The sequence below is a fragment of the Saimiri boliviensis genome, chromosome X (genome assembly GCF_048565385.1).
Source record: "Saimiri boliviensis isolate mSaiBol1 chromosome X, mSaiBol1.pri, whole genome shotgun sequence".
NCBI lineage: Eukaryota > Metazoa > Chordata > Mammalia > Primates > Cebidae > Saimiri > Saimiri boliviensis.
In genome coordinates, this window is record NC_133470.1 from 101,555,655 (window position 1) to 101,581,115 (window position 25,461).

At 44.5% G+C, this 25,461-nt stretch overlaps 1 long non-coding RNA gene and 1 pseudogene across 1 annotated transcript; both read left to right on the top strand.

Annotated features, from left to right (window-relative positions):
- The first annotated feature begins 1,559 nt into the window (after nucleotides 1-1,559).
- LOC101036494 (tRNA (guanine-N(7)-)-methyltransferase non-catalytic subunit WDR4 pseudogene) lies at nucleotides 1,560-5,642 on the top strand (annotated as a pseudogene).
- A 2,706-nt stretch (nucleotides 5,643-8,348) lies between these two features.
- On the top strand, nucleotides 8,349-13,337 carry LOC141582758 (uncharacterized). The gene is made up of 3 exons (XR_012515630.1): nucleotides 8,349-8,498; nucleotides 11,481-11,537; nucleotides 13,246-13,337. It is a non-coding gene; the product is annotated as an uncharacterized LOC141582758 (long non-coding RNA).
- Nucleotides 13,338-25,461: the final 12,124 nt, after the last annotated feature.

Sequence of the window (25,461 nt, forward strand, 5' to 3'; positions counted from 1 at the left end):
CATTCCCTTTTCTATCTTTTCCCCAAGCCTCTTACTTCCCGGGCTTTTTTGATCTGTCTACTGCTTGCCCCATCTGTTATCCCCTGCACTAGATAGCTAAGAGTAGTATATTTGCCTTGAAATTAATTTATCAAACTCTTCTCAGAAGGCTGCTGAAGCCCTCAAAAGGTTCCACAGCAGACAAAACAGAGGCATGCCTCTGCACTGATCCCTTAAGGGGCCATGATGGGGTTTTCTACCTAAAGTTAAATGATGCATTTAGTCTATTCTGCAACTGGCCATGCCTTTACACAAGTCTTTAACGTAGGCTGGTTGTCATTCCAGTATAATTTACTTGAAAAACAATAGCAGTCAGGAATTGGAGCATCCTGGATGGGAGACGAGGAATCCAGAGCTTGAATTGGTGTGAACTTTTTATGCTCTTCACTGAATCGCCCCAAGACATCTATAGAAGCTTGTTCGACTGTTTATCAAAGGAGAGTGGTCAGCCATGCCTAATAGGGGCATCAAGGAAGGGCTCATGGAGGGAAGACCCTTAAGTTCAATGCTGGAGAATTTTCTACTTGGGTCTGAGAAGGTTGAGGCCAGATGTGGGAGTGTCCTTATATCATGTAGAAGGAACAACCAGAAAAGACATAGAAGCCTGAAGTGCCTTACATGCTTCATGGAGTGTAAGCAGTTGGCTGAAGCACTTTGCATGCATCCTCTCATGAGGCCATTACAACATTGCTAGGAAACGGACTATTGTTATCTCCATTTTATTGAGGAGGAAAAAGGCTGGAGGAGGTCAAGTAACTCCACCAGCTACCAAATGGTTGTGGGAGATGGTCAAGGGCTACTCACAGAAAGTGCTGGACAATTATAGTCACTATTATCCACCATCCAACATTGCAGAACACAGTCTTCACTTTATCTTGGCCTCCATGTTGCCCACAGCAGGACATGAAGTCAGCCTATCCTTTGTTAAGCCTATCCTTCTCAGGGCCAAGTTTCCTCACCGCAGAAGGTTTTGTGGTCCTTTTCTGATGTACCTCTATTCCCAGTAGCTTTTTACATGCTTGAAGGTAGTTTTCCCAGTGGCTACAGCTGACCTACTTGTCTCCACATTCCTTACCTTGGGAGCAACACAACAGTACTTCCTTAGGTCCTGGGTGTTTGCCCTAAATGTTTGTACTCATGATATGAGACTTAGTCACCTTCACTACTGCAAGCCTTTCATGCTGCTTCCTTTCTATCCTCCTCACAAACTAATTCTGATTACAGTGAGAATCTGTGGAGGCCTTCAGGATTCCAGTGCCATTTGTGTTTCTACAGAAGTATTCTATTTCAGACAGTTCCTACTCTCACTTGATCTAAACAAATCTGATTTGCTCATCTCCATTCCATTTGCCAAAGCCTTCTCTCCAACCTCTGCAACATCAGTATATTTGCTGAGGCTATCTTTTCTCTTGCTTTCCAGCAGTTTAAGAATTCTACAAGTTACTAAGCCCCTGCTGGCTTTCATTTTTCCAAGCATACATTCAACTGCCTTTAAGTGGTCTACTTCAATCAAGGAGATCATGTCCCACCTATGGTTTGTATAGACACAATTCCAAACCCTCCTCTGGGGCTCTAGCATCTTACCGGTAGAAACACCCTAGTTCAATTGCCTTTGCAGAGTGTGTTAGTAAGGACTCAATTACAGAAGCAGAATTGGTAGGATATCTATATCATCTATATCTATATCTTACCTCTCTCTCTTTCTCCACATATCTATCTATCTATTTATCTATCTATTATCTATCTATCTGCTTGTTGCATGAAATTGGCAATTGTAGGGTCTGGCTAAACAAGTCTGTATGGCAGGCAGTCAGGAAGGAAAAATCTTGGACAACCTGGAATTCATAGGCACAGGCTGAAGCAGAAATCCATAGATGGAATTTCTTCTCTCTCGGGGAAACCTCAATCCTGTTTTTAAGGCTTTCCAACAGATTAAATCAGGTCAACCCAAATTAACCAGGATAATCTTCCTCACCTATAGTCAGCTGATTAAAGCCTTCAATTATATTTAAAAACTCTCTTTACAGCAGCATTTAGTGTTTGATTAAATACCTGGAAACTGTAGACTACCTGACGTGACACATCAGAAAAACCATCACAAATAACATGAGCCCAATTCTCAGAGAATTGTGCCCAAGTAGCTGGGACCAAGCTAAAATTCTTTATTTACCCACACAGTTTACCATGGACTTCCCCTCCAGTTGAAGGGAAGGGCTTCATTTTCTCCCCCAAAATCCAGAGTTTCTACGTCCTACCTTACAGACTAGCTTCGAAGATACTTCCTCTCCTGATGATTCCCAAGAGATGATGCAGTCACACCGTAGGCAAATCACACAAAGTTGGGTAGTTAGTATTCATCAATTATCTGTATCTATACAAAAATGTATATAACTACCTATATATTGTCCCTAAAAATTTTTAAATTTTTTTATTTGAAAATTTTGTGGGTACATAGTGAGTGTATATATTTATAGAGTACATGAGATATTTTGATACAAGCATACAATGCATAATAACCACATCGGGGTAAATGGAGTATCCATTACCTCAAGCATTCATCATTTCTTTGTGTTACAGACAATACAATGATACTTTTAGTGATTTTGAAATGTACAATAAATTGTGTTGACTGCAGTCACCTTGCTGTGCTATCAAATACTAGACCTTATTCATTCTAACTATATTTTTATACCCATTAACCATTCCCACTCCCCTGTGACTACCCTTCCCAGCCTCAGGAACCATCATTTTACTCTCCAACTCCATGAGTTCAATTGTTTTTAATTTTTGGGTCCCACAAATGAGTGAAAACATGCAAAGTTTGACTTTTCTATGCCTGGCTTATTTCACTTAACATAATGATTTTCAGTTCCTTCCATGTTGTTGCAAATGAAAGAGTCTCATTTCTTTTATGGCTGAATAGTACTCCATTGTGCACATACACCACATTTTCTTTGTCCATTCATTTGTTGATGGACATGTAGGTTGCTTCCAAATCTTGGCCATTGCGAATAGTGCTGCAATAAACATGGGAGTGCAGATATCTGTTCAATATACTGATTTCCTTTCATTTGAGTATACACATAGGGGTGTGATTGGTGGATCCTATGGTAGTCCTATTTTTAGTTTTTTAAAGGAAACTCCAAACTATTCATCATAGTGGTTTTATGAATTTAAATTTCCACCAACAGTGTACGAGGGCTTTCCTTTTCTCCACATCCTCTTCAGCATTTGTTATTGCCTATCTTTTGGATAAAACCCATTCTAACTGGAGTGAGATGATATCTCATTGCAGTTTTGATTTGCATTTCTCAATGATCAATGATGTTGAGCACCTTTTCATATACCGGTTTGCCATTTGTATGTCTTCTTTTACAAAATATGTATTCAGATATTTTGTCCATTTAAATATAGATTATTATATTTTTTTCCTATTGAGTTGTTTGAGCTCCTTATATATTATAGTTATTAATCCCTTGTCAAATGTGTACTTTGCAAATATTTTTTTCTTATTCTGTGGGCTGTCTCTTCACTTTGTTGATTGTTTCCTTTTCTGTGCAGCTTTTAAATTTAATGTGATCTCATTTGCCCATATTTGCTTTGGTTGTCTGTGCTTGCAAGGTATTACTCAAGAAATCTTTGCCCAGTCCTATGTCCTGGAGAGTTTCCCTGATGTTGCAGTAGTTTCATAATTTGAGGTCTTAGATTTAAGTTTTTAATCCATTTTGATTTGATTTTTGTGTATGGTGAGAGATGAGGGTCTAGTTTCATCCTTCTGCATGTGAGTATCTGGTTTTCCCAGCACCGTTTATTGAAGAGACCCTGTTCTCCAGTGTATGTTCTTGGCATCTTTGTTAAAAACGAGTTCACTGTAGGTGTGTGGATTTGTTTCTGGGTTCTCTATTCTGTTCCATTGTTCTATATTTCTGTTTTTATGACAGTGTTCAGCTGTTTTGATTACTACAGCTCTGTAATATAATTTGAGGTCAGGTAATGTGATGCCTCCAGTTTTGTTCTGTTTGCCCAGGATACTTTTGACTATTCTGGGTCTTTTGTGATTCCACATAAATGTTAGGATTATTTTTCTATTTCTGTGATTAATGGCATTAGTATTTTGATACTGATTGCATCGAATTCTGTAGATTGCTTTGGTTAGTATTGACATTTTAAAAATATTGATTCTTCTAATCTATGAACATGGACTATCTTTCTATTATTTTGTGTCTTCTTGAATGTCTTGCATCAGTATTTTAGTTTTCATTGTAGTGATCTTTCACTTTGGTTATATTTAACACTAGGTATTTTATTTCACTTCTGGCAATTGTAAGTGGGATTACTTTCTTGATTTTGTTTTCAGATTGTTGGCTTATAGAAGTGATACTGAGTTTTGTATGTTGATTTTGTATTCTGAAAATTTACTCAATTTGTTTATAAGTTCTAATTGTTTTCTTGTGGAGTCTTTAGCTTTTTCCTGGCCACTTCTGCGGCAAACAGTGATGACAACATCCTCTTCATCTATGACTGCAGTGCTGCAGAACCGTCACAAGAAAATAAAGGGGAGGGTGGGCTGCCCTTGGCCTGGGGAGTGGCATGATTCTGACATCCACCTCCAAGTTTGGCGGCTATTTTGCTTTAAAAGATGACTGCAAGTATCTGATTCTTTTCCATACAAAACCATAGCAATGTCTGAGTGTCAGGACCATGGCGAGGAGGTGTATGGCCCTGACCTTACAGCCTCTGAGGAGAAGGTCTTGGTGGCCGACAAATCTGGAGATGTGTACTCCTTTTTGGTTTTAGAGCCACACAGATGTGGCAGACTTGACCTGGAACACCTGTCAATGTTGATAGAGGTGACTGTGTGTCCTGATAACTGCTTCATCTTCCCTGCCAACTGGGATGAGAAGATCCAGGCCAGCTAGGCCACGGCGCCTCACAGTATTGAGTCCCCTTCTGCCTTGGGCACACAGATTTTGTGAGCCACATCTCTGTGGTGCCCACTCAGCCCAAACTGTTTCTTGTTCTCCTACATGGACTGCACTCTTAGGCTCTGGGAGTACAGAAGTGGCCATCAACTGCACTGCTGTCACCTGGCCAGTCTGCAAGGGCAGATGGGCCCTGGGGAGCCCCAGAGGGTTCTCATATCCAGGATCATGTTCTGGTGTCAGGTGAACTACATCGCATTTCTGTGCAACTATGTTCCTATAATCTACATTTTCCAGCTTGATGCTCTCAGACAGCTAACTTAGTATATAGGCAGCATATGTCATCCCAGCACCAAGACCCAGGGACTGTGGGTGCTGCAGGACCACCAGGAACCCTCCCTGGTGCTCTGCAGGCCTGTGGGTGGCCACTGGTAGTCTGTTTCTGAATGCAGTGTGTCAAAAAAACAGTCTCCAGTGTTCTTCATGGGAACTGGGCCATGCTGGAAGGTTCTACCATCACAGATGCCAGGTTCAGCAGTCTCTACAGGGCCATCTTTGATAACATGACCTTATAGCTGAAGAAGAAAGAGGAGGAGAGATTGCAGCAGCAGCTAGAGAAGTCCCCCACCTGGGCCAGAAACCAAGAAGTTGAGGCCAGGTAAGGTAGCTTCGAGTTGCTGAATTTGGTGGTTGGTAGTGCCTCTCACAACCCTGAAACAGCAAAAGCAGTTTTTACTTGTTCCCTCCTCATCCTGGCATCTCCCTTTAAGAAGGAAAATATGACATTGGTTAGGTCTGATCAGCTCAGCTCAGTGGATGGAATGGTCTCCTGGGCTATAGAGCATTCTGTATCACTGAGCATAGGCTCTTGCCTGGTGTCTGTGCCCCCTTCTGGTTGAAGAGAAGCTATGCAGAGCATTAGCTCAAGTGAGAGACCATGAGGCAGAGTGGAAGTGCTAGAAGCATTTTATCTTCATGTTGAAGGGAATGTAATAACCTGTATCAGTGGCAGCTTTGATTTTTCTACCATACTTGTAATGCTGTTCGTGCTGAACATGTCTTCCTCTAAGAAAGACGTATAGGCAGACATTTTTGCAGTGGCATGGAGGATGTTTTCATGTTGTTCCTGCCATCTCACCTTCCAGGTGGTATCCTGCTCTACAAGTAGCCACTTGCCACACGGGGCTATTGAAACTCAAATAGAACTAAGTCTTCAGCCCTCCCCAGCTCCGGCCACACTTCATGTGCTCAGGAGCCATATATGGTGAGTGGCTATGGCGTAGAAAGTGCAGAAACATGTTTCTTGTGTCACAGGGAGTTCTATCTGGCAGCAATGGTGCAGAAGGTGAACTTGAACTTGTTTCAGCAAGTGTGAGGACATGGGCCCAGGCTAGAAACCCAGTTTTACAGGGAAATAGTCAAGAATATCATATTTATTACTTCGACTTGATCTTTGCACACACTGCAGTGCAGCAGCGATGTCACTGAATTCCAATCACCTGTGGATAAAGATGAACTTTTGCAACCTTATGGAAATGTTTAGCAGCAATATATGGAACTAGACTCAAAATATATTGAGCAAAACATTTGAGCACATGCACTATTTGTGGCTGAAGTGTTCAGTCACAAACTGAACACTTTTGGGAAGTGATTTGGGAAGAAAGCTTCTGTGATGGTTTGGTTTCTAGATACATCAGGTAATTTGTTCATTTTAGCTTCTTACCTACTCTCCAATTACTAAGTTTCAGACACAGGAACGACTGTACATGTTGGTGATAACTTGGGTGTAGGGCTTTGCTGGGGCCTTAGAAACAAAAGCTGTATCAAAAGCTGGAGTGCTTCAAGTTTTTCATAGTGTGTTGTTTTCCTTAAAAAAGGCATTCTTTTTATTTTTATTTTTCCACAAATTTTGCGGGTACAGGTGGTAGCTGGTTACATGAGTAAGTTTTTTAGGGTGATTTGTGAGATTTTGGTATGCTCATCACCCGAGCAGTATACACTGCACCCCATTTGTAGTCTTGTATCCCTTGTGTCCTCCTACTCTTCCCTCCAAGTCCCCAGAGTCCATTGCATCATTCTTATACCTTTGTGTCCTCATAGCTTAGCTCCCACATATCAGTGAGAACATACAATGTTTGTTTTTCTATTCCTGAGTTAATTCACTTAGAATAAAAGTCTCTGATCTCATCACTGCAACTGCCGTTAATTCATTCCTTTTTATGGCTGAGCGGTATTCCATTGTGTGTGTGTGTCTGTGTGTGTGTGTGTGTGTGTGTGTGTGTGTGTGTGTGTGTACCACAGTTTCAGTATCCACTCGCTGATTGATGGGCATTTGGGTTGGTTCTATGAATTTGCAGTTGCGAGTTGTGCTGCTATAAACATGCATGTGCAAGTATCTTTTTCATATAATGCCTTATTTTCCTCTGGGTAGATACCCAGTAGTGGGATTGATGGTAGTTCTACTTTGAGTTTTTTAAGAAATCTCCACACTGGTTTTCATAGAGGCTGTACTAGTTTACATTCCCACCAGTGGTGTAGAAGTGCTCCCTGATCACCACATCCATGCCAACATCTGCTTTTTAATTTTTTTTTTTTATTATGGCCATTCTTGCAGAAGTAAGGGGGTATTGGATTGTGGTTTTGATTTGCATTTCCTGGATCATTAGTGATGTTCAGCATTTTTCAAATGTTTGCTGGCCACTTGTATATCTCCTTTTGAGAGTTGTCTGTTCAAGTCTTTAGCCCACTTTTTGATTGGGTTGGTTTTCTTTCTTACTGATTTGTTTGAGTTTGATGTAGGTTCTTGATATTAGATTCCTTTGTCAGATGTATAGATTGTGAAGATTTTCTATAAAAATTCTAGAAGTTAACATTGGAAAAATCCTTCTAGAGATAGACTTAGGCAATAATTTCATGACCAAGAACCCCAAAGCAAACACAATAAAAACAAAGGTAAGTAGTAGGGACTTAGTTAAACTAAAGAGCTTTTGCATGGCAAAAGGAATAGTCATCAGAGTAAATAGACAACGCACAGAGCAGGAAAAAAGGCATTCTTAATGGTGCCACAAAGACCTTCACAGCCTGTGAGACGTAAGTCTGTTTCCTAAAGCACCCTTCTAGTACTTTAGCAGCTGAGCAGATAAGAAAAGAAACATGACTTCCTTAAAATATTTTAATTAATTAGGCTCCTAGAATGTAACCTGTGGATATAGTTTGAATATATGATGTCCCCTTCAAATCTCATGTTGAACTGTAATCCCCAATGTTGGAGGTAGAGCTTGGTAGGTGTTTGGGTCATGGGGTAGACCCTTCATGGCTTGGTGCTGTCATTGCAATAATGAATTAGTTCTCATGAGATCTGGTTGTTTACAAGTGTATGGAGCCTACCCCTCCCCACAAATCTCTCTCTTGCTCCTGCCCTGGCCATGTGACATGCCTGCTCCCACTTCATCTTCCACCATGAATAAAAGCTCTCTGAGGCCTTCCCAGAAGCCAAGCAGATGCCAGCACAATGCTTCCTGTACAGCTTGCAGAACGGTGAGCCAATTAAACTGCCTTTCTTTATAAATTACCCAGTATTGGATATTTCTTTATAGCAATGCAGAAACCATCTAATATACCTGTGTTCATCAGGACACCAGCATAGAGATAAAGATAGGGTCATAGTAATAATAAACTCAAATCAGTGCTTTTCTGACTGAACCTGCTTTGATGAAGACCCAAATCCCCTCCCTCATGCCTCCTAAGTACTTTTGGGTGTACCTCACGGATTTCTCATGTGTGCTCTGAAGAACAGTTCTCTTCAGCTCCAGCTTCCCCTCGCTGTGGTCATCCACGTCTCTTGGTGCTGACAACTGCTGTTGTACCAAAGACTGTGTCAAAGGCACAGTCCCCCATGACTACCGTGGTCATTAGCACCTTGCTCCATAGCTGAAGAAACAAATACCAATATCTGTCATTGATCTCATAATTTTAAGTACAAACATAGAAAATGAGTATTTAAGATTGAAAATTTTTGTTGCCTGCCTTTCTAAATGTCTTAGAAATTTGCTGGTCTGGGGCAGAAGGGAAGAAGATAGTGTCAAGCAGGCACAGCAGAGCCATGGTGAGAATAGTCAGGTAGTTGCAGTACTCACAGATGAGTTTTAGAGATATACCATCTTCCAGAGCCAATAGAATGACAACAGGAACAATTCTGAAGACCAGGGAAGATCAAGACCTTAATGTTTAGGACTGAGAAAACATGTGAATGTGGAATGGATTCAAGTTCATTATTTTAAGAAGTTTAGCCATAATAAGGTGATAACACAGAATTCAGTAGTTTGGAAAGAAGCACAAATGTGCTGGGACTCAAGAATTTGGTTCTGACTTTGTCTAAGCTCTTCTGTGCCTGAAATTTTACATATTTTACATAGTGTCTGTTCCAAGACTCCCCAGTACCAGACTTGATAGCAATGCTTCTCCACAAACTACCTGTGACAAAGAACCAGGCTTTTCGATTTTCAGTCCAGTATAAATGAATAGTTTTATAAAGTACTTCAAAAATGACTTATGAGAGTAACACCCATTTAAATGTCTACTTTTTTTTTTTTTTTTTTTTTTTTTTTTTTATACAGAGCCGGTGCCTCAGCCTCCCGAGAAGCTGGGATTATAGACATGTGCCACCATGCCTGACTAATTTTTGTAATTTTAGTAGAGATGGGATTTCACCATGTTGTCCAGGCTGGTCTTGAACTCCTGGCCTCGAGTTGTCTGCCCGTGTTGGCCTCCCAAAGTGCTGGGATTACAGGCATGAACCACCATGCCCAGCCTAGATGGCTACTATTTTTTTAAAGACAGAAAATAACAAGTATTGATAAAGAGAAATTAGAACCCTGTGCTCCGTTGGCAGGATTGAAAAATGGGGCAACTGCTCCATTTTGTGGAAATGGAGTATGAACATTTCTCAAAAAATTAACAACAGAATGACCATGTTATCCAGCATCCCAATTCTGTATATATAGCCAAAATAATTAAAAGCAGGGTGTCTTAGTCTGTTTGTGCTGCTGTAACAAAATGCCTGAGACTGGGTAATCTGTAAATAACAGAACTTTATTTCTCATAGTTCTGGAGCCTAAGTTCAAGAAAGTATCAGGATTTGATGTCTGATACAAAGGGCCTGGTCTCTACTTCTACCGTGGCACCTTGTTGGTGCAACCTCTGGAAGGACAAATGCTGTGTCCTCACATGACAGAAGGAATGATAGGAAGTGAATCAACTCTCCAAGCTCTTTCACAAGGGCCCTAATCTTATTCATGAGGGTTTTACCATTATGGCTTAATCCCAATGCCCCACCTCTTCATACTATCACATTGGTGATTAGGTTTTAACAGACAAATTGGGGGGAGGCACTTTCAGACCATAGCACTGGGTCTTCAAGAAATATTTACATGTCCATGTTCATAGCAGCACTAGTCACAGGAGCCCAAGAGGTATGAGCAGTTTCTTTAAAAGTTCACCAAGGATACTATGGCAACAGTATAGAAGTGTACAGTATCCATAGTTGCTCATGCTTGAATGCTTACAGGACAGGATCCAGGCTTGTTTACTCTAGTTAATGTTTGGGTAGATAAATTGTTGTGTGTCCTTTTTAATTGAGGAACTGCTACCAATCCACCCAGGATAAGACTTTTTCTCATTTTGAGAGTTGTCCCTCTAGGTCCTTAGAGGTGACCCCTACTAGAAGCATTGAGATATTATGCAAATGAGAACCTTGCTGACAGGTCATTAGCTCTTTATGTTGCCTTAGGTGGAAGGAACAATCTGTCCTTGTCTAGCTTTTAGAACTTTCCAAATTTGGGTTGTAGCAGTGGGGTTGTCAGAATTCTGAAACAATGCCCAAGATTCCTGCCCCTGATCCTGATACACATACCTTGTATAATGCCCTCCTCTTGCGTGTGGACAGAAACCTGTGAATATATGAGATGTCACTCCAGTGATTGGGTCACTAATCAGTTGACTTTGAGTTAATCAAAAGGAGATCATCCTAGGTGGGCTTGACCTAACCAGAGTAGTCTTCAAAAGAAGATGAAGTTCAGAGAGACTTGTTCCTGCTGACCTAGAAGGAAGCAGACAGCCCTGCTGTGAATGTCTACGGAGGCAATTTGGCAAGGAACTGTGGGTGACCTCTAGGAGCTGAAAGTGACCCCGGCTGACAGCCAGTAAGAAAACAGGGACCTCAGTCCTAAAACCACAAGGAAATGAATTTTGTCAACAACCAGTGAGTTTTGAAGGGGACACTCAGCCTTAAATGAAAATTGCAGCCTTGACCAGCAACTTGACTCCAGCCTGGGTTAGACCCAGGCCACAGGACCCAGCTAACCTGTTCTCAGACTCCTGACCCTTGTTCTTCTTATCCTTGGTACATCACTTTCCCTACTAAGGCCCTAGTTCAAAACTGATAACCATAATCCAAAACATTTATGGTGCTTTGCAATAATGGAAAATTTTCATAAATCTCTTTTCATAAATCTCTTCCAGGATCTATGGAAACCAGAAGTCTTTCAATCCTAGAAGTTGTTGGAAAGTGGTCAAGTGGTAAGGAAATAATTTTCCCCCCTAGAGTAGCACTTACTTCCCCACATCAGCCTTGGGATATTAGTGGCCCCACATAATTTACAGAGGCCTGGAGAAATTATTCTTGTTCAGGCATCATTGTTCTTCAGCTTCACCCAGGGCTACAGAGGTTTCAACAGTCGCTTCCACGTTGTTCTAATAACTTGATACAGACATTAAGGGACACAAACAACTCTAAGCCATTCATGTCCGAAATCACACTCTGCCTTGTGTATGGAAATCTAGCAGGAACACTTGAGATCACCTTGGATTTATCTCAAATTCTTAAAACTTCACCAGACAGATGAAGGATTTTTTTTTTTTTTCCTGCTGATTGGCAGCAATAGGTAACTAGTGATAACCTACTTTAGGTAATCTCACCACCCTAAGAACCACAGCCTTCTTTTCAGCAATGTAATGCATCTTGTGTTCATGGATTCCGTGTTGTTTGGGCCTATATATATGTTTTGTCAGCCTTCTTTGTTACTTTCACAATTGAAGAAATACATGAACTTGAGCTTTGGAAATGCCAAAGCAGTTCTTTAATGTAAATCACTGATTTCCACCAAATCATGTCTAAAAAACTTCAAGTTATTTTGTAACATAGTGTGCTCCTCTCCTGATACACACTTGCATCCCATTTACTCTGGGAAAAATGTCTGGTACTAGCTGGAGGCTCCTCCAAGCCTCTCCTGTTCACTGGATGCTGAGAGTCCTGAGACAAGGTTATCATGACTTAGATGTTGAGATTTCATAGAATGATGCCTAGGAGGATGTAAGAAGTTCTGGGATTTGTTTCCTTCCTTCCTCAACCCCATCTGCTGGTAGATGCACTTCAGATGTGCATGGAGCCCAGTTACATATTTAGTGCCAGTCTGCTGCTGGCCACAGGGTGCCAGGAATTTATAGAGGCATCCTCTTGCAGTCCTGGGTTGGGCCATACCATACCTACCATGAACCTCTGCTCCTTTTGTCACCCAAGTCAGTGTGACCCAACACAAAGGCTACATGAAGCATTCCTGGCTTCAGTGTGAGTAATTCTGGGGGTCAGGAGTCAAGAAAATAAGGCTTTCTATTTTAAAGTATTCTATTTTCTATGTTTTAAAATGGTCTTGAGAAAGAACAAGTTTGAAATGTCTGTTGTTGCTGGTAGCTGCCCTGCCTCACAGCTTTGGCAGAAGCAGAAGTTGGTGATTATATATGTCCAAAGAGAACTCTAACCTAGAAGCAGGACCAGTGGACAGCAGTCTCCACGTTGCTCATATTAGTCCTTTCTGGATACTGAAATCCCAACCTTGAACTCCAACCAGTCTTGAGACTTTCTGATGCCAAGTGCCTATCTTCCTAGATATTTTCCCTTTAGGATGTCAGACTCATCAAAAACAGTTTTTAGCAAGGACAGGAGTGAGGAATGTGTTGACAGTAGGGAAATAAGGAGTGGAGAAAAGGTTTGACCCCAATTCTAGTGGAACTTGGTGTTAGGTAAATTCTACAGTCTAAATATTTGTGTCCCTCCAAATTCATGTGTTGAAATCCCAACCCCCAATGTGATGGTATGAAGAGGTGAGGTCCTTGGGAGGTGTTTGTGTTGGGTCGTGAGAGTGGAGTCCCCATGAATGGTATTAGAGTATTACAAGAAGAGACATGAAAAAGCTTTCTTTTTTTCTCTCTCCACCATGTGACAATTCAGCAAGAAGGTGAAGCAGCCATCTATGAACCAGGAGGCGGTCTCTCACCAGAGGACAACCATGCTCGTACTCTAATCTGGGGCTTCCAGCCTCCAGAACTGTGAGAAATGCTTGTTGTTTAAACCTCTCAGTCTATGCTAATTTGTTATAGCAGCCTCAGCTGACTAAGACAATAAGGAAGTAAGTCATGGATTTACATGCAGGAACATGAGAGAGGGGCCCTGTTGTGAACATCAGGGATAAACCTGGGGCTTTGTCCTAGAAACAAAGTGTGATCCCGACCTCTGGGACCAGAAGAGGATCTGCCACATGGTGTAATCAACAGGAATAGGGCAGAAATCCATGAAGTGAAAGCCAGGCAACTTGGCTATTAGCCTTGGCTCTCCCACTCAGAAGTTGTACGGCTTTGTGCACAGCATTATGAGTCTTACTTAGTTCACTTGTAAAATAAAAATTCACTTATGTCAGTGAGGTTCAGCCTCTAGAGCTCTGACTTACTACAGGGCCATGCCTCTCAAACTTTAATGTATACACGAATCACTGGGAGATCTTGTCAAAATGCAGGTCTTGGTTCAGGAGGTCTGCGGTGGGACCTCAGAGTCTGCATTTCTCACATGCTTCTAGATGACTATGTTCTGCTGGTCCCTGGACCACACTTTGAGTAGCAGGCAAGCATAGAGGACCACAGAAGTGGCTCGGGTGCCTTTCTGCTGGTGGGGATGGAAGGTTAGAAGTCATCACCCCCTCCCCAGCTTTAGTAGGAGTAGCTTGCCTTTGATTTGTTTTACATTTTAGGGCTCCACCTAAGATTTTATTTGAAAAATAAAAAGAGCTTAAAAGCAATGGATTATAGTACTTTGTCAGGGAGGGGGTAATATTTTAAATTTTATTATTGAGAATTTCAAATACACACCAAATTCAAAAGTATAACAAACTCCCATGTATGCACTACCCAACTTTGATAAGCACACGTACATTTCCCTTTATATCCACCTGATAAAAACTTAAAAAAGCAAGAAGCAGCATGCACATTAACTTTGCACTTTGAAATGCTGGGATTCAAAATTCTTCCCACTACAAAGAAAGCCTGGCTCCAGAGCCTCACTGGCAGGGCTGAACTTACGAGTGGGGAATAAATGGGCCTGGTTTAGGGAGTTATCAGGAGCAGGGACAGGAAATAGCACAAATCATTCCAAGGCCTTCTCTCTGGCAGGAGAAAAGTTGAAGTCACAGGAAGGAATGGAGTGGGGAAAGGAATGTGGCCAAACTCTTCTCCTTAAGTTCCTCCTGGAGGAATTTGTGAGGAGAGAGAGCAACAAGTCGCTTGCTTCAGTGGCTGCAGGAAGGCAAAGGTTCAGGCACACACAGACAGAACTGGGGACCAGCAGAGGAAGGCTGTGAGCTTTAGGAAGCCTCACTGCTGATTTCAGCAGGAGTACAACCATCAAAGTCAGACAATGGCTATCATTTCCAAAACCAGAAAATAATGCTGCCGGGTAGAGTTCCCCCTATTTTCTGTTTTTGTTTTATTTTTTTCTCTCTCTCTCTCTTTTCTTTTCGTTGAGATGGAGTCTCACTCTGTCACCCAGGATGGGATGCAGTGGCGAGATCTCAGCTCACTGCAACTTCTGCCTCCTGGGTTCAAGCAATTATCCTGCCTCAGCTCCCCCCAGTAGCTGGGATTATAGGCATGCGCCACCACACTGGGCTAATTTTTATATTTTTAGTAGAGACGGGTTTCACTGTGTTGGCCAGGCTGGTCTCGAGCTCCTGACTTCGTGATCCGCCCACCTTGGCCTCCCAAAGTGCTGGGATTACCAGCGTAAGCCACTGTGCCCGGCCCTTTCTCTTCTTTTTCTTAAACCTTCTGTGTCTGCTACCCCTTTCCTTCTCTGCAACTGAGAGCTGGCAGGTAACAAATAAGTGAACAAGATGTAGACAAGGCTGGATAAACGTCAGTTGTTTTCCCAGACAGGAGCGTTCACAGTGGCACTTCTGTTTTGCATATGACTACAGCCAATTCCATGTATGCAGCCCTCCCTATGCACCAGACACTTGTAGAAGCATGGCTGTACTTGATCGTCATGGCAGGCTGCAGGGTAGATGCCTGTTTGATGGCTCCAAGATGTATTATGAACAGCTACAAGTAAAACTCAAAGGTAATAAAAATAATAGACTAGAACTGGTTTACTGACCACTTCCATGTGTCAAGCACTGCTCTGCACTGAATAGTGTGACCCCAAAGTCAATGTCCACCTGCAACCTCAGAATATGACCTTACTTGAAAATAGAGTCTTTAAAATGTAATTAGTTACATTTAAATGAGGTCATACTGGATTAGGGTAGGCCCTGAATCTAATGTGACTGCTGTTCTCACAAGAACAAAGACACAGAGACACACAGGAGAGAAGGCCCTGTGATAATGGAAGCAGCAATTGGAGTGATGCCTATATAAGCCAAGGATCACTAGTGACTGCTGGCAGCCACCAGAAGCTGGGGAGAGAGAGTGTGAGTGACCTGCCCAATGTCACCCAGCTCATAACCTGAAGAGCCAGGATTTGAGCCCCGCTGATTTCTCCCTTCAAAGCCTGCTTGAACTGCAGGGTGCCTCGCTTAAAGCATGGGGTTGACTGTGTCTCAGTGTTTACTGAGTCCTGAGAAGGACCTTGTGCCTTTTCAGGGTATCTGGGTCTCCAGTCTTGTTTGCAAATCTGTGCTGTAGTGTGTGTAGGAATCAAAAGCGCATAACCACCTCATAGGTGCTTATTTGCTTAAGATCAAGCACCTCGTATAACTTTTGAAAACCCATTTATCTCATTCTTATGATTTGTTCAACTACAGAAGGCTAATTTTGTCAAAGCTGTTGGGTGAAATGCTTTTTTTCCCAGCTCACCTGGCTTGCACTAACAGGAATAGCGTCATCTCTTGGTCACTCCCTGTAACTACATCTGAAGACCCTTGGGAGGGTATAGCTAAGGCTTTCAGCAAGAGACACAGCTACCACTGTACCTCAGGCTTTGATAAGGGAAAGAGAAGAAAGGCTACGAGGCCAGGAAGGGAGTAAGGCTGCAGAGTCTCAGCTTTAACCATTTTGCTGTGATTTCCCGGATAATATGATCTGATATTTTATTACATTTGACATTGGACCTGCAGTGATTCCTAGGTGGCATGAATGTGGAGAGTTGCTGTCACTTGGAAATGTCACAGAAAGTGAGAAACTAGGAAGTGGAAGAGCGATGAGTCTGCCAGTTTCAAATGTTGACAGGCACTGTGAACATTGCTTCCCCCTCATTCGTTGCTGTGCCCGTGGGGCAGAGAGGGAGGCAGGTGCAGAGGGGCACAGTGACATGCCCATGTTCCTAGAGCTGGGGAGCCAAGAGCTGAACCCCCAAGCCACACTTTGAGCTCGCAGGCTGGTGTCTACCCTCTGCATTTTCATGGGCAAAAGCCTACAGAAGAGGGAAGTGGGAAAAGGAGTATCAGAAACACAACAGAGGGTCTGGGGTGAGGCTTCACATCACATCTGAGCAAAAACGGCTTTAACCAGTGCTCAGATTTGCCATGGTAAATGGCAAAGACCTTTTCCACTCACATGGAAAGACCTTTAGAAAAGACATTCCAGAACAGTTTCATTCAATACACTTCTAGAGCATAAGTGGAAGCACTTTCCAGCCATGATGTCTGGTGTGTACACTGTGGTTCTTGCTGCATGTCCCTTGACAATTTTTTTTTTTTTAGACGAGTTTTTCCCTTGTTGCCCAGGCTGGAGTGCAGTGGCATGATCTTGGCTCACTGCAACCTCTGCTTCCCAGGTTCAAGTGATTCTCCTGTCTCGGCCCCCAGAATAGCTGTAATTACAGTCGCCCATCACCATGCCCGGCTAATTTTTGTATTTTTAGTAGAGAAGGGATTTCACCATGTTGGCCAGGCTGGTTTCAAACTCCTAACCTCGTTATCCACCTGCCTTGGCCTCCCAAAGTGTTGGGATTACAGGCGTGAGCCACCACACCCGGCTGACATTTATTTTTAACGTTCATAATTTGAGAAAATAAATCTCTTGAGTGCTGGTCTCTGGGAACTGGGAAGGCCATCTTGTAGCTCCACAGTTCTGGGCAATCCAGTTTTTCTGAGTTAACCTTTGCCCTGGAGGTAATGACAGCACCCATAACCCATACTGCTTCCTGGGTAGGGGAGTTGCATTCCTGCTGTCTGAGCCTGCATGCACACCTTGGCTCCTACTCAGCACTCACCTGTTCCTGCAAGCTCCTCCTTTAACTGCCCACAGAGAATCTGTGCCTGGGGTCCACTGCAGTGTCAGATGTAAAAAGGGACCAGGGAATAGGCCAGGAGTCCATTGTCAGGGTGTCCTGAAGGCCTTTCCTGGAGCACAGAGCTCTTCTGAATTTCTGAGTGCTGGAGGTATGTGGCATGAATTGGTGTGTGTTTGTGTGGGTAGGGGAAAAAGGAAGATTTGGTTAACGAGAGGACCCCTGATATCTGTGGGAGGGTGTGTTGTGAGTGGAAAAGCAGCTGTGGTTGTTACAGATGGACTCTGGTGGACAGGGAGAGGGAGTGTGCTGTCATGACGGCCACAGAGGGAGCCTGCTGAGGGCTCGAAGTTCAGCTTGGTTTCTAGGTGGCTGAGTGGAACAGATGGCAATAGTGACTGTTGTGTGTGCCACCATCAGCATGGCAATGAGAGGAGAGTTCATGGGGTACAGCATGCAGCAAGACTGTCTCCCAGTCTCAGGGCCCAGGGAGCAAACCCTTAGAAGTTCCAGCCTGTTGGTCCCACTGAATCGCTGAGGGTTTGGTCACCCTGTTTGTAAGACTCAATGTCTGCTCTTCATGAGGTCATATTTGGAATGTTGTGGCAAGTGACCAAGCCCCCTTGGCTACTGTCTGGGGTCCTGTTTGCCCCTCTGATCCTCTTCCTGGGGGGAACTGAGAATGTGAGATGATGTAGGGCTGGGCCCAGGGGCAGGCATTCATGTATTTGTGGCATCCAGTGTACCCACAAGGCCAGGACATCTGTGTCCAAACAGAAGGCTCCAGTGTCAGAGCCAAAAGCCAAGCCCAAGGGCAATGCGGGCGAGTCTGCTGGATGGGAGAGGAATGCCCTGATTGTTCTCCAAAGCATGAGGCCAGGAGGGAAAATGAAGAAGTCTGATGTTCTCCACTGGGCAGGCAGTTGAGGAATGTGGCTGGATCGGTCCTGGATGACCTGATTATTCATTGGAGATCCCCACTCTGAACCATCTAATAGGGAAATAATTGAAGGCTAGGATTGCTTGGGAACTAATAGGATGTGGCTACTTTTGTGAACTTTTAATATCACAGTGGTGGGGCAAGGGCTGTAGGGGATTGAAAGAAAGGCCAGTAGAGTAGTTCATCTATAGAAGAGGCCTGGTATAGTCTGGATGTTTGTCTTCTCCAAATCTCATGTTGAAATGTGATCCCCAATGCTGGATGTGGGACCTGGTGGGAAGTGTTTGGGTCATGGGGGAAGATCCTTCATGAATGGCTTGATACTGTCTTCTCAGTAATAAGTGAGTTCTCACTCTATTAGTTCATGTGAGAGTTGATTGTTTAAAAGAACCTGACAATGATCTTGCTCCCTCTCTTGCCATGTGACATGCCTGCTCCCCCTTCACCTTCTACCACAAGTAAAATCTTCCTGAGGCCTCACCAGAAGCTGAGCAGACGCTGGTGCCATGCTTGTACGGTCTTCAGAACCATGAGCCAAATAAGCCTCTTGCCTTTACCAATTACCCAGCCTCAGGTACCGCATTATAGCAATGCAAAACAGACTAACACAAGGCCTAGTGGTGAAACAATAACACATCAGCAAATATGTTGCAGAAAAAAAAGTCCTGACCCAAAGGCAAAACTCACTACCAGGGTAGATTCAGGATAGTTTTTTTCATTTTCAAACTAGCTGCATAAAACAGGTGTGTCTGGCAGTGGTGCTGAGAAAAATCCAGATACAGAAATTGACAGCTGCCCCTGTTGTTCAACTTAATACTGGATCGAAGACGAGGAATAATTCTCTGCTTCATACGTGTCCTATTATTCTCTGTTACAGCAGTACCTTCAAAAGATAGAAACATACTGGAGCCTTCTGTGTCCTGCTGCTGCTTTTACCCCTGAGTTGGAGAGGATTGCTGCCCATTTGCTCTTGGCTTCACAGAATAAAGTACTACCTTCTACCCTTCTCTAGAATTAATAGCTGCCCTCTATTTTGTTATTAAATATTCTCTTGGCTGTCCTGCTTCCTTTATGGTTTTTGGGTCACATATTGTGTGATGAATGCTCTCTCTTCTTCAAGTTGTGGAAAATGCAAGTGAGTGCCCTGCCATGTGTGACTAGGTTGGTCAAGAAGGACAAGAAAACCCTCCCCCAACCCTGCCCCTGCTTTGACGTCATTGCTGGGACTTGGGTGTATTGCTGCACCTTCATATGCCATAGGGGCTGTTCTGAAGCTTGGGTCCACAAGAGCTGACCTGGTTCTGGACTAGACCTTGAGTCTGACTCTGCAGGGGCTGGCCAGGTGCTGGAATGGTCTTGACACCTGGGAAGGTCCACTGGGATGTACCTGAAGCCCCAGTCCAAAGGGATTGGTGTCGTGTTAGAACAGGCCTAGTGCCTGAAACTAGTGACATGGGCCTATAGCCTGAATTCACAGGGACTGGCCTGGGCCTGGATCTACATTGGTGGTCTTGGAACCTCAGTCCATGAAGTCTGGTCTGGTACTACGATCTTCTTGGGTAGTCCTGGACTCTGAGTCCTCTACAGCCTTGAGATATGGGGGGAATGGACTGGAACATGGGACCATCCTGGTTTAGGGACCAGTATGAAGTCTGGGTCTGCAGCGGCTGGGTCTGGACTTCAAGATTGCCAGCACTAGCTTGGTGCCTGGAGCCCCTGGAGCTGGTCTGGAGGCTGGGACCCTGAGGACCAGCCTGAAGCCTATGTCCAGTGGTGCCTGCCTGGAAGCTGGGTATGCAGGTGCTAGACTGGAGGCTAGGTCTGTGAGAGCTGGCCTAAGTCCTGGGATCTTAGAGTCTGGTCTGGGGCTTAGGTACACAGGAGCAGTCTTGAAGCCTAGTTTCATGGGGGCTGGTCCAATGCTGGTCTCTACTGGGACAGATATGGACACTGGGTCTGCTCGAGCAGGACTGGACTCTAGGTCCACTGGAGTGTAAGGCCATAGGGACCGGTATGAAGTGTGATGCTGCAGGGACTGACTCGTCACTAGATGGGGCTGGAGTCTGTGTTTACAGATGCACACCAGGTGTGTGAAGCCAGGGGTACTGACTTGGCACTGAGGCCATCCTAAAGCCTAGAGTCACAGGGGCTAGCTTGGTACTGGGTGGGCCTGGATCTTGTATCTTCAGGGGCTGGCCTAGAAGCTGGGTCTGTGGGTACAGGCCTGATGATTAACACTGGGGGCCACAGCCTCCTACTTAGGAGGTCCTAAAGCCTAGGGCCGTGGGAACTAGCTTGGTGCTGTGCCGGTCCAGAGCCCAGGGCTTCTATGGCCAGTCTGGAGCCTGGGGCCAGTGGGGTTGGCCTGATGTTGGGGCAGGCCTGGAACCTGGGGCTGCAGAATTCTACCTGGCACTGGGCAGGCTGGGAGGCTCAGTCCACGGTTATTAGCCTGAAACATGAGCCCACAGAGGCAGGCCTGGCACTGGGCAGGCCTGGAACCTGCATCCATGTGGTTGTAGGGCTGTGGGTGCCAGCCTGATGCTGAGGTGACTCTGGAGTCTTGGACCATCAGGGTCTTTCTGGCACTACCTTCTACTGAGGGCGGGCCCAGTGTTAAGGTCCAAGGCAAAATCCAGTGCTCACTTTCCTCTCCTTTTGCCTCTTTCCCTTGTCTCATGTGTTTCATGCAGATGTCTGTTGAAGGACAGGCCACACTCAAAGCTCTCTTCATGACCTATAGCTGCCCTAATCCATTCCCATGAGCCCCTTCCCACAGTAATCCCCGAAGTGCAGTGAACACAATTCCAGCCCACCGCTCAGGGCACTCCTGTCTCCCTCTTTGCAAATCTCCCCTTGATGCCCCAGCATTGCTCCCACCTGGTTCTTGAGTCCCTCCTTGCCCATCTCCTCCATCAGATGATTATCTTTTGCAGCTCTCTTGCCTGTTTTCTCTGCAGGAGAGGAAGGACAATCAGGTTTCATCCATGGCAACTATGGATTACAGCAGGACCCTCTTAACTGTTCTTCCTGCTTCATGCTTTGGCCCCTTCCAGCCTGTTCATAACCAAGCAGCTGGAGGTATCCCTCCCTGGAAGGCTCCAAACCCTTCACAGACTTCACACATCATGGACAGTAAAAGCCAAAGAACTTTCACTGCCCTACAAGGCCTCACAAGTCTATTACCTGAAAGTCTATTACCTCTCTGATTACATTTCTTGTTCTTGCTCTCACTTCCTCTGCTCCAACCACTAAGTTTTCCCTTGAACACATCAGGCATACTCTTGCCACACAATCTTCACACAGGCCACAGGCTGCTCCCTTTGCCTGGAGAACTCCTCCTGAAATAGCTGCTGGCTAACTCCAACATCTTCCTCAATATTTGTTCGACTATTGCCCTCCAATGAAGCCTACTCTGACCATCCTAATGTAAAACGCCAGCCAATGCCCCTCCCCAGCACTGTGGATCCCCCTTGCCTTGCTAAATTTTTCCATAGCATTTATTGCCTCCTAATATATCATGTGTTTTGTTATTTTTTAGTTTTGTTTTCTCCCTTACTCTCCTTTTGTGAGAAAATTACCTCCACAGGGCCAAGATACTTGCGTCTTTTATTCACTGATTAATACTTGCCAAGAACAGTGTCTGCCTCATAGTCAGTACTAAACAAATATTCATTAAGTGAATGAATAAATGTAATACATATAGCAGAATGACTGGCATCGTTAGGTAAGCAATGAATAAGTGGTAGCAATGATGTTCAAATAATTCTGTGATAAATTATAATTATGAACCATAATTGTTAACATTTTAGGGATGGCAAGTCCTGTTTTGTATCATAATATAATAATTTGTAATATAATATTTTATATCGTAATACAAAAGAGAAAGACTTGTCATCTCTAAAATGTTACATACGCACATGAACACACACACACACACACACACACACACACACGCACACGTACATATGATCCCTGCTGAGGAGTAACTATTGACCACCTGCTATGTGGTTAGTCCTTATGTTAAGCACCATAAACACAAGGGTAAGAGCTGGATTTTTCGGTCGCACACTGTGTTTCAGACACCGGTCCTCCCAGGGAATCCCACAGAAGAGCCCCTGTACCCTTCGAGTACACGCAGAACCCAAGCCCCCAAGCCATTTTCCCCAGGCCATCCTAATGACACCCTCAGCCTTGATGGAAGGAGCCACAGTGTTCCCACCCACCACTTCTCACTGGCCACAGGAACCTGCCCACCCACGCACTGCATGCCCATTGGCTGGACAGTGGTAGAGGCAGGTCCTGAGGAGCATATGCTCAGAGAGAGGAACCCTGGCTCTCTTAAGGACTGCTCAGTAATAATTGGGTCCCCTACCACAGAGGCTGAGGAGGTGAGTCACTAAGCAGACGTGGTGACCTGAGGATTCTCGACCAAAAAGACCTTGTGCTTCATCTATCACAAGCAGTGCCCAGGCCAGTCAGGACCATGCTCAGGCTTCTGAGACAGGTTTTGGCCTTCTTCCAGAGGAAGGCAGACCCCACACAGAGGCAGGGCCCACAGCAGCAGGGGCTCCCACTGGGTATTCCTCTGTGTGTCCCCTTACCTCCCACCCCAGAAACCTTCCAATAGGAGCTCTTCTCACCCCTGGAAAGGAGCTGTGGAGACTTAAGCAGGCACTGCCCATGGAGGTGGCTCCATCTTGTGTGTGTGTGTGTGTGTGTGTGTGTGTGTGTGTGTGTGTGTGTGTGTGTGTGCATCCAGCTGGGGGATGTGTCCCGAGTCCCCAACAAGCCCCTGAAAACTAGGCTGGCATCGACCTAAGCCCCAAACTCTCTTGTCAGTCCAAAGCGGGAAGTTATTGACAGAGAAGGCTATGGGGGCTGTACCTCCCTCTCCACCCTCCCACTCACCTGCATCTCCCTGTCCCCAAGTTTTCCCACGTGCTTTCTGCAGCAGATTTCTTTTGATATTTAAAATAGGTACGAAACCCCCTAATTTGAGGGTAAATTTGGCCGTGTATCCAAAAAGGGCATGCACTTGAAGCCAAATGGGTGAGTCATATATCTGTTGCCCATAGGAGGTCGTGAGCCACATTTAACTTATTCTCCTTTGTATCCTAAAACCCCAGTACTGAGTGGACATTCAAGGGAGGTATGTGACAGCGTTTGCATTTGGCGGGTGTGAGTCCATAACATGTGAGAAGGTTTGCAGGAATGGATCACATCCCTGCTCTGAATTATATTAATTCTACTTTTTGTTGAACGCTTGCATGTGCCAGGCCCCAAGCTAACGGTCATTCATTTCATTTAATTCTCATGACAATTCCAGTGATGGAAGTCCTAGTGTTGTCATGCTCATTTTATAGCTGAGTCAGGGAGACACAGACAGGAAAGACGGATGTTCAGGTCCAGCAGCCATTTGTTATCCTCTAAGCTCCCCACCTCTGAAGGCACCTCCTGCCACAAGAGTAGAATCACGATGTCTTCAAGAGGATGGCATATGACAGCCTCTTCTTTGATCAGTAGTATTCTGTCAGCAGGGACCTGCTTTCTTGGTGTTAGAATCTCCCTGTAGCTTCTCTGCTAGCTGAGTTTGAACCCCTGTTGAGGTAGCTAAGTCTTAGCAAAGTTTGTTCAGAGAAGACTGTTTCTTAGCTTTTGGCTGAAATTTCTCACTGTAGCATTCATTCACTATTAGCTGTGCCGACGGGGACACATGGAAGGGTCTTCAACAAGTCTTCACGTGCCTGAGTGGCGGTTGCTTCCATTGCCCTCCCTATTGCTTCTGTAATATGATGTAACAAACAAGTTTGACCCATTAAAAACATTGTCGGGTTTTCTTGATTTCTGTTTTTATAATCTTGTATAATCACAAATTTTCCCAGGCATTCTGTCAATTTACCTAAGTTGTGGGATAGGCAGTTGTGGCATTATGGTTCAGAGCTCAGATTCTGCAGGCAGACTGCCTGGGGTTAGATCCCCAAATATCACCTACCAGCTATGCTTGTTCAGAAAAACAGTAACAACAACAACACTAGTTGTTGATTCAGATGCACTATGGGGCTAGACTTAAATTCCTGATATCTTTTAGTGCTCTGGTGAGATGTTTAAGAATCTGCAGATGCTGCTGCTCATTATGTTGATGATAATGATGAAGTTATATAATAATAGTGGTAATTTAAGGACTCTTCATATGCAGATATAATGATAGCAACAGCATTTACATTCTAACCTATGCAAGGCACTCACAGTTCTAAGCAGTTGATATGTATGTGTCCATTAACTCTCACCGAAGAAATCATGCAGAAATTGTTAACTATCTTTGTTTAACAGGAAAACAGGGTCAGAGAGGTTAAGAGATGTATGCAGGCTTACGCAGATGGTACATGTAGGAACTGAAACCCAGGCAGTCTGGATCCAGGACTGGTGGTGTACACATGCTCTGCTGCAGGCACATGCATGGCAGCAGGGTCTGACTGCAGTTACTCATGTGGTGGTGAGGGCTGGTGGCTTGCATGTGCACAGGTACGGGATTTGGGTCTGGTGGCATGCCAGTGCATGGTTGCAGGGACTTGTCGCATGTGTAAGCATGGTAGTGAGGGCAGGCACCAGCTGGTGGAGCCAGCTGCAAGTGCACGCATAGCTGCAGGCCAGTGCTGTTGGAGAGCATGTGTGCAGCTGTAGGAGCCATCTGCAGGCACAAGTATGATGGGTGGCCAGTAATGGAGGTTGGGTTGACATGTGCATGTGCACAGCTGCACAGAACCAGAGCTGGCGGCATTCATGTACACTGCTGCAGGGGTTATCTGTGGATGTGAGCATGACAGTAAGGGCTGGAGACAGGAGTCAGGAGTCAAGGTCGGTTTCTTGTGTATGCACAGCAATGGAGACCACAAATGGTGGCCAGTACATGCACAGTTCCATGGGTCAGCTACAGGCATGTGTAGGACTGTGCAGCCTGGCAACAGGGGTTGGTCAGCTGTGTGCACATGCACAGCTGCAGGGACCAC